This window comes from Chamaea fasciata, unplaced genomic scaffold, assembly GCF_029207755.1.
Source record: "Chamaea fasciata isolate MVZ Bird 193981 ecotype frontalis unplaced genomic scaffold, bChaFas1.0.hap1 SCAF_19, whole genome shotgun sequence".
NCBI classification, from domain to species: Eukaryota; Metazoa; Chordata; class Aves; order Passeriformes; family Sylviidae; genus Chamaea; species Chamaea fasciata.
In genome coordinates this window covers 2410411-2420124 of record NW_027094104.1, presented here as the reverse complement: position 1 = coordinate 2420124, position 9714 = coordinate 2410411, and the positions used below count along the sequence as shown (strand labels likewise).

The window sequence follows — 9714 nt, the reverse complement described above, 5'->3', positions numbered from 1 at the left end:
TGACACAAACCCGCACCGAGGCTGTGACACAAACCCGCACCGGGCCTGTGACACACACCCGCACCGAGGCTGTGACACAAACCCGCACCGAGGCTGTGACACAAACCCGCACCGAGCCTGTGACACAAACCCGCACCGAGGCTGTGACACAAACCCGCACCGAGGCTGTGACACAAGCCCGCACCGAGGCTGTGACACAAACCCGCACCGAGGCTGTGACACACACCCGCACCGAGGCTGTGACACAAGCCCGCACCGAGGCGAGAGCCGCCTTCCTGGAACCGGCGGGTTATCGGGGCGGCCGGCTCGGGGCGCGGGAGGCTGGACGCGCCCGGCAGCGCCCGGAGCCGGCAGCGCCCGGAGCCGGCAGCGCCCGCAGCCCCGCACCCGCGCCGGCCGCGGGCCCGAGGGCTCCTGCCCCGGAGGCCGTTCCGAGCGTGGCCACCACCGGCCGCGCCCGACGGACGGACGGCGGCCGCGGCCCCCGCGCCTCTCCCCGGCCCCGTCTCCGCCCGCCCCGCTCCGTCCCGCCCCGTCCCGCCCCTCGGGCCGGCGCTGCGGCGGCTCGGGCAGGCCCGTCCCCCCGCGGGGCCCGGATTGGCGGCGCCGCCGCCTCCCCGCCGCTGCCGCCGCCCGGCGCGGGCAGGAGCGGGCCAGTGCCATGAGCCGCGGCTGAGGTGAGGGGCCGGGCAGTGCCGGGAGCTGAGGGGCCGGGCAGTGCCGGAGCCGCGGCTGAGCTGAGGGGCCGGGGCTGAGCTGAGGGGCCGGGGTTGAGCTGAGGGGCCGGGGTTGAGCTGAGGGGCCGGGGCTGAGGTGAGGGGCCGGGCAGTGCCGGAGCCGCGGCTGAGCTGAGGGGCCGGGGCTGAGGTGAGGGGCCGGGGCTGAGCTGAGGGGCCGGGGCTGAGCTGAGGGGCCGGGGCTGAGCTGAGGGGCCGGGCAGTGCCGGAGCCGCGGCTGAGCTGAGGGGCCGGGCAGTGCCGGCAGGGCCGCCCGCACCGGCCGTGCCGCCGGTCCCCGCGGGCTGCGGGCAGGGAGGAGCGCGGGGCCGAGGGCGGCGGCCGGGCCGGGCCGGGCCGGGCCGCGGGCGGCTCCCGGGGCCGGGCGGGGCGGATGGCGGCCGGGGAGAGCCCGCGGGGAGCGCGGCCGGGGCGGGATGGAGCCGCTTCCCCTCGGCGCGGGGTTTGCCGTGCCGGGGCTGCAGCTGGGCAGGAGCTGCCGGAGTTACGAGCGACACCTTAAAAACAAGCGAGGGAGGAGGCGGCAGCGGTCGCTCCTGCTGGAACCAGGGCAGAATTTTTCAGTTGGCTTTTGCCACCAAAGGCGAGAGGTTTCCTGTCTACTCACATTGTTTCCTCTCTCTTGCCCTAGCTGTCGGCTCCTTGGTTTCTGCTTCTCTTGTAATTTTCAGTGTCATCTGTGTTATCTTCATTGCAGTTCAGGGGCTAAACCAGTGTGCCCTGTCTCTTCAGCGTGTGCTAAAGTTCCTTCTGGATGTTTGTGCTCAACTTCTTGGTGATTTTTATCTGTCAGCAAATGTCTTCAGGCAGTCCTGACTATAATTTTGGGAAATTAAGTACACAGCGGAGGTTAACTTAAACTTTTGTGTGTAACTTAAGTGTTTTAACCATGAGATAAAATAGCTTAAGTCTTCAGTGCTGTAAGATTATCTTCTGTTAAGATGCTTTGTCATACTCCTCTTCCAAGATGATATTGCCCGTGTTACTCAGGAAAAATGAGACATGTTCACAATTTCAGGGGTGTATATTTTTAGATGAAAATGTTGTCTTTTTAGTGCTAAAATAACTTAATATTCTTAAATTGAATAAAATTCAGGCAGTGTGAGTACCCTGTTTTGATTTTCTTGGAACTGAAAATGTGCTCAATGAGAGGTAAAAGCACTTTACCTTAAGCGTAAAAGGGTAACCTAGTGATTCGGGATGTTAAAATTGACTTTTAAAGACTCTGACATCATGCTGTTTTATGATTTATGGGAGGTTACTGTTCTGTCTGACTTCAGAGCTGATCCAGCAAGGTGCTGTGTTGTGGGTGGCATATTAATTGTGCTCCAAGTAGGTGCTGAGGCTTGAGGTGGTGTTTCTAAAGGAGTGCAGGCTGCTTTCTCCCTTGAGTAAAAGACCAAGAAGTTGATTCTGTGCTCCGAGATGTCTTGGAATTTGCTGGGGTATGGTGTGGCCTGGGAGTTCCACTGGCAAACTGAACACTTCTCTTGTGAACAGCACTTCTGGTCCATGCAAAGAACTTATTGAAATGACCTATTTCAGAAAAAAACCCCCACCAAAATCATTGACTAAAATCCAAATTTAAAACTTGAAGAAGGACAGGGCCCAATAGTGTGTATTAATTGCATACTTTTTTTGTGTGTGATAAGAGCTTTTAGGACTTCCAGCTTTTAATACCAAATGCTTAATTGTTTCTAGCTAAAGAACTTCTGAACCAGCTGTTTCTCAAAGTAAAGAATGTGGAGCAGGAAGCCTGGACATAATGTGTAATGCCAGTAATTTCTCTGTTGTGGTATGTGTGTAAACAAAGTAATGGGAGATACAGAAATTTACTTAGCAAATAAAAGGCTGCTATAACTGAAATACATTTAAAGTCGTGTAGCTAGAGGACCGAGGATGCATTGTGGCATTCAAAGAGCTTTTTAGTTGATGGATTTGGGCGTTGTGCTGCTCTGCCCCTACCTTCTGTGCCAGCTCACCCAGTTCCATGAGAGGAAATCAGAGGATTTCTCTTGTAGCACGTCTGGAAGGCCAGCAGTTACATTGTGTGGGTGAAGGTGACAGTCACGGGCATGGCAGTGGGCGCAGGTAAGGACATGTTCCCCTGTCCTGCTCTCCAGGACTGAGCTTTAGCCCGTTTTGCCCGTGAGATGAATAAATTGTGGTGCTGAGTGTGCAGAGTGTAGCTGACACCTGCCCGGGTTGAAGAAAAATGAAGGCTGTTTATTAGGATAAACTGTACATCTACAAAAGAATGGAGGGCAGGGAAAGTAAATTCTGGTTTTAAACACAGTCTTGGAGTTTGGAAAAGTCCCTCAAATCTCTGGATTTTTATTCTTTTTCTTTGGTTAGCTAGAAACTGTGGTATCAGATGTCCACAGTAGTAATGCTAATTCAGTGTGCTCTAAAACATTTATCCATGCATAAAGGCCTCATGTTCTAGAAACCCTTACTGCCCTAAATGAAACAATCAGATTACCATGTATACTGGAAAATGAGAGCATAATGTAGGCTTAGAGATTAGAGAAATAAAGATAAGAGTTACTACTGTGAGCTGTCATGAATATGTACTTTAAATTAGAAGAGATGTATTCAGAGTAGAAACCAGCTCTGGAAGTGCACAAGGGTGCCACGTGTGCCTGATCAAGGGCATGAACATTTTTAAGTAATGCAAAGTGGACACTTGAAGGGATGTGTTGTGCTTTCAAGGCAGAGGTGGGTAGAACACTGAGCTACTGAGAGAACAATATCATGTCAGAACTGTGGATACCAAAAAACAGAAACGTACCACTCCGTGTTGTAGCGGATTGTGCTAAATGGCTCAGATTCACAAAGTAAAGGGTTCGGTTTGGGGAGGGGTTGTACTGCAAGTGGTTGAATTAATCATCTTTTCTGGACAAAAACCCCAATTATTGTGTCACAAAAATATATGATCAGCTGTTCTTGACAGCATTGTGAATTATCTCCTCTTGGAGGCTGGCTTCTATAACTTGGCTTCTGTCAACATGGCAAGCACAGAAGTTTGAAGGTGAAAAGTTAATAATAATTGATCAAAATCCCGTTTCCAGCTGAAGACAGCAAGACCTGAAGATTGTGCATTGGCTGGGAGGGTTTATCCTCACCCAGCAGCCTCAGCCCCTGCTCCCTCAGAGCATTGTGAGGGATGAGGTTTGACCTCCTGCAGAGATGGCACTCAATAGTGTCCTCTTCAGAGGAGCTGTAAGTGAATGGATTTGCTTGGATTTGGGCCAAGCTTTGTGTACCACAGGTCCTAAAGTATTTCCGTACTTGACAAATGGAATTTTAAGTCTTTTAAGGTGATTTTTACATTCTTTCCCACATTTCCTCATTGGGGTTTTGCACTGGAGGCTGCTGTGTGCTCACTTGGTTTCATGCGTTTGAGTCTGTCCAGAGCAAAATCTCTTCTCCTTGGTCAGCACAGTAACAATACAACAGCGCAGTGCAGGACTCCCAGTCAGAGCAGTCTGGTAATGCAGGATCTGCCTCTTTCATCCTTTCCTTTAATGGACTCCTTGATGACCATTATCTCTGAAAAATAAAATCCAAGCGTCCTAAGTTGAAATTGCTCAACTGAAGCATCTGAGAGGCAATGCTTGAAGACTTCCTGTGTTAGCCAAGGCCAGTCTTGCTTCTGCTGGAAATGGAGAGAGGAAGGAAGCAGGAGGAGCAAGTTTGGATGGTAGAGTAGGTTAGTGTGACTGAGGTGTCTGCAGTGTGCAGCAATCCCTGTGAGTTTTGCTGGTGTTTTTTCTTCCTGCTTCACCCTCTGGGAGGAGAGGAGTTCCAGGCTGTTGTGTTGTTTACCAGTCATATTTATTCTCTGGGTACTGTTGTCTCTGTTGAAGCCAGTTGTTACTGTCTTTGGAGAGACATGAGAATACAATGATAAAAAAGGGTTTATTCTCTGATCTTGCCTTTCTGCTCCTCAAAACTCCTACTTCTCTGTTAGTTGTCTCTCCTATTCGTTTTAACTCTGTCCTCTCCTGACAGTAAGGTGTGTTACTCTGCAAAGTCCAAATCAATACCTAGGGCAGTTGGGGTTCTGAAAGGGAAGAGGGCTGATGGACAGCAGAAGATCAATAAACATGGTAAACAGCGGTGTTTTCCCATGAAGGCCAGGAGGGCAGGGAAATGAATCACTGTGTGAACCAGGCTTTAATATTCATTACCCAGTGTCTCAGTGGTTTATAAAGTGTTATGCTCTCCGACCCTGCTGGTGCTGGATGACAGGAATGTTGCAGGAGAATGTCCCTTAGTGCTGTGACTGTATTGTGTGTCCTGCAGGGTTTTTATCCTGGAGCTGTGAGAAGGTGGGATGGTCAGGCTTGGAACAGGATCTCTTAAGAGTATGAAAATGGTTATTCAGGCATTGGAGTGCTCTTTTAAAGGATCTGTTTGAGCCAGAAAATTGCTATATTGGGTTTTAATAGTGGAAATAGAAGACAGAGCTACAAGGCTTTAGATCTTACTCTGGATTTCATGTGCTTTGTTTAAATTACACATCAGTTGTAAAATAACACTGCAAAATTATCAGCACAAAGGTACAGACTCCTTTGATATTGGGAATTTCAAAGCAGATGGCAGAGGAGTGAAATGTGAATGTGACCTGTCATGAGCTGCAGTGAAGTGCTGATCTGAAATTAAATAGAGAGATGTAAAAACCGCTCTGTTTCCCTGGAAGTCAGGATTAAGACTGAGAAAAGAAAAATGTTTGTTTTTGTGAGCCCAGACGGGCTGGAAGAATGAGGGTTCTGTGTGGGGAAGGAGCTGGTGGTGCTCACACGCCTGTGTTGTGGGAGCTGGGGTAGGAAATGTCGCCCAACATGTGACAAGGAGAGACAGTGGAAGTTGTCTGGGTTGTGCTGGCTGTCTCCTGCCTGCGAGCTGCGGCGTGTTGTGTTTCCCTGTCTTCTGAAAGCCCAAGTATCCCTGCCAGGGCTCCATCCCACACTCCTCTGGCTGCGGCCAGGAGCGATGCCCCTGCGAGAGCAGAGCATTGCAGGGCATTCCCGCAGCCCTGCCTGCTGTCACCTCCCGCCTCTTGTTCCCATCTCCCTGCCCCGCTGTGGCCAGGGCAAGGTGAACATTTCTCTCTGGATGATTTCCAAGCAGGGCGTTAGGGTTCTGCTTGCTTAATATGTATCTGTCGTCACTGTTGCCTGGTGGGGCTTCACTTTCTTTCCTAATACTCTTGTGTAATGCTTGGGGTTGGTCACGTAAATAAACGTACTTCAGTAGGAAATGAAAGTGATCTGCACAACTCTTGTCTTGTTTGGAGCTGCTGTGATGTTTGATAAGGCTTATCTTTGTAGGACCTCCTCACTAGCATTTCTTTTTGTCTAATCACTTCCACACTTCTTCCTTTTCAACTTGACTTGGAGTATTAAACAAAGGAATTGGGAGAAGTGGAAAGAACTGAGGGGGAGATAATCCTGAACATCTGTCAACTCAGAAGTGTGCTGGTTAATAAATGCTCTGCCAGGTTTTGAATAAACCGTCTGAGCAAATGCGTGACAACTTTACAAAACTATTTTTATAGAAAAGAAAAAAGTGTTACTCTTCTATTTATATGTTATTTTTAGTGAGTAGCAAGAGATATGGATGGAGAACGGACCAGCTGTGCCTACAAACTTTCTCCTGTTTTGTAATTCCCTTTATTCCCTTTTATTATTCCCTTTATGAGACCAGGCCGAGTGTCCCCAGAAGCCTTAACACTGCTGAGAGTTTTCAGGCAAGTTGAAAGCAGTGCCTGACAGTTTCAGAAAACTCTGTGAGTATCTGAAAAGATGCATTAAAAGGTGTGTTGTATTTAAGAGTATAAATATTTAGTTGTGTGGCTCTCCATTTCTTTTGTCACGCAGCTTTGAGATGTGGATTGGCAATGGTTTTTGAGTATTTTATGAACCTTTGCTTTTCTGATGAGTTGGGCCAGCTTTCCAGTTTTGCTTTTAAATCCTATCTAGATAGCTATCATTCTTTCTACCAGGTTAAAACTTCACAATTGAAATGATGCAAGAGAGTAAATAGTGCTGCTGCCCCATGAGTGGTTTTGCTTACTTGGGATATTTTTTTTATTCTGCTCCTTCCATCCAGCTGCCCTAAGCACTGCATTTACCAATGAAAATACCATGGGCTGACTGTTTTGCCAACTTCTTTGTAGACACAAATGGGTGAGGTGTGAACAGTGGCTTTTGAGCCTCCTCCTCCAGTAACCCCAGCCAGATCGGTGCTGGTTGGTGTGGTTTGTTCAGATCTCAGGCTGCTGAGGAAGGGATTGTCTGCTGACATAACACTTCTGATCCTTCACAGAGCTGGGAGAACTTTTGAGGGGGTGTGGAGGCTGTTCCTCGTTTTCAGAGAGGAGCTTGTCTGGCGGGGTGGTGATGAATGGAGGTGAGAGATTTCCATCCCGTGTGTGCATTTCCACTCGCACTGTTCCGTTCCCCCAGGAGAGTGACCAGTGTTGTATCTAAAGCCTTCCTTGTACAGAGCCTGGCAGAGGCAGCTCTGTAGGGATGGGAGCAGCTTCCTCACCCTTCAGTCCTCACTGTTTTGTCACCTTGTCCTGGAAGGCAACCTGAGCTGCCACGCCTGCTTGGCTTCTCTGCCCTGACCTCTCTGAACAATTAAAGGCCTCATTTAAACACCCACACCCTGATGAGTATGTGCTGTGTGTACCCACAAACATACTCACAGGGCTTGTAATGCACAGCTTGACTCTCTTTGATAAACAAATGCCTGCTGGATGAATTAAGCATGGATATAGGAACGTTGCCCTATGCCTGAAATTAGACTTGCCTGCAGAATTCTGTAATTGGACAAGGCAGGATATGGCTCAAAGACACTTATTTCCCTTTGCCCTTTTGAATCCATCTGGTGGCTTTTGCTGTTCTTTTATCTCCCAGCAAATCAAGATCTTAAAATTGATGACCTAAAATTAATTTCCTTGAAGCTGCTTAATGACACTTCTCTTTCTGTGCATGTGTGTGCACAAGATGTGACCCATATACAGGGGACTGCATTCACCCTTAACTGTTTCTTAACTGGTTGACACTATAGAAATTATTTCTGAGTGCAGCAGTAAAAACTTCTTTGGTGTTGAAGGCATTTCCTGGACAAACATTACCCTGATGATACCTGTTTATTGAATAGCAAATACAGGATAAGAAAGGGAAGACTATTGCTCTTTTTTACAAGGAACTAACTGCAAAGGAGAACGACAATAGAGAGTTTGCATTGATGCAGCTTGAATGTAAAGTAGAACTGGAGTTCTTAAAAATTCATTAAATTCTTTTAAGGTGTTCATATTGCACTGTGAATTCAGCAGGTAACTGGTGAATTCTGGTGTGTGTTGCTACAAGACACCCACCTGCTGACCTTTTTACTTTTCAGCCAGTGGGGTTGTCAGATGAAATTCCTGGAGACAACCATGCTCACTAATGTTCTCAGAAGTGAGATCTGTGTGTGTGTTTTACAGCTCCCTATGCAGCTGGTCAAAATTTAGTATGTGCCTCTCTGAAATAGAGTTCTGGAGGAATGATTTCATTTACAGAAGTCCCACTGTACTGGTCAACCTGAGGTTTGCCTTCCGCTAAGTTAAGGACCTGTGTCTGTGTGCTGTGACTGAATTATAGCATGGAGGAGCAAAGATTGAGAGACAATGAGTAATGGGTGAGAACACTTCTCAAGGAGTGCTGAAAAGCTCAGAAAACCTTTCATGAACTTAAACCTTTTTAGGAAAATTTTATTTTTCCTTGATTTCACACTGATGGCCTGATTCACACAGGGAAAGACCATGTTTGAAAAAAGAAGAGAGGAGAGCTCTGTTTATGTTCTTCCCGATCTTATTTTGTTTGCCTTTTTTTTTTTTTTTTTAAACCCACATGACAAATTATCCTTCCAGGCTTGTTATCAGTACCACATTTTGAGAGAGAAAAACAAGAGTAGGAAGGATTCCCATATGCACAAGGACCTCACTTTACCCACTCAGTGTACTGGCTTTCTTTCTCCTTGTGAGCAATATGGTGTCTTTACTTTCCTGTGAAATGATCATTTAAATTCAGAATGTCAGCAAAGTTGGGTTGTGGATTTTGTTTTTTTTTTTCATGTATCTACCTCCCATGGTTTCTTAGCAATTAGGCATTAAAAAATATGTTGTGGGAGGTGCTCATCATTTTTTGACTCAGTTGGTTTCAATGGGAGCCAGGCCTGCAAAGCAGCTGTTGAGGTCAGGCAGTCTGTAATTGACCTGTCAGATGTTGCAATTACCGAGTGTTGCAGCTGCTAGAGATAGGAGTTACCTCCATTGCTCCAGAAAAAGTAACCCAAAAGCAAACCACCAGAAAGCCTTAATATATTTCAGCGATTCATTAAGTACTGCTCTCTTCTGTGTGTAATGCAAGAAACAGAGGGGAATGCAGATGGAGCTGCTGCCTTTGATTTCGGTGCTGTTTGTGGCAAGGCCTCTTTCATGTTCTGAATAACAAAGTCCAGGGAAAAATCTTGCCAGTGTCTGCCAGTTAATAAGTTTACACCTTGAAATGCTTAGAGTTATAAATACTGTGGGGAAAAATAAGAAAATGTGTTTACATGAAAGCACATGTGGAAATGCTTTTGCCGTATACTGGTTTTTGCCTTAATGCTTTTTTGTGAAATTAATTAGAATGTACTGTAATAGAATAACTAGTAGTTGTATAGTTGCTTCAGCCCTGTCCTAATGTTTTCATTGAGCCTCACTTAATATCTTTGCTCATTGAAGGTCGACGGTGTTTATGTGTTAATGCTTGGGTTTTGGGCTTTTTTTAATAAGCAAAATGCTTTGTCCTTAGCATGGTAAAAATTCAGGTTGTTTGGGGTCATCTGGGTTCCATTTCAGTGTCTTGGATGTTGTCCTGTGCTCGTCACGCTGTGTCCTCCAGCTGGAAAGCCACAGTGCTGCTGAACTTTTGCATTT

General features: G+C 47.3%; 1 protein-coding gene across 2 annotated transcripts in view; it reads left to right on the top strand.

The window, feature by feature from the left end:
- The first annotated feature begins 592 nt into the window (after positions 1 to 592).
- TEX2 (testis expressed 2) overlaps positions 593 to 9714 on the top strand; it is a 44940-nt gene continuing 35818 nt past the window's right edge. Inside the window, exon 1 of one of the 2 annotated variants that reach the window (XM_066200282.1) lies at positions 593 to 677. The gene's annotated coding sequence lies outside the window, so the exon portion shown is untranslated. Of the gene's footprint in view, positions 678 to 810; positions 868 to 9714 lie in introns of those variants that run through there. The other variant, XM_066200283.1, reaches the window with a different exon arrangement.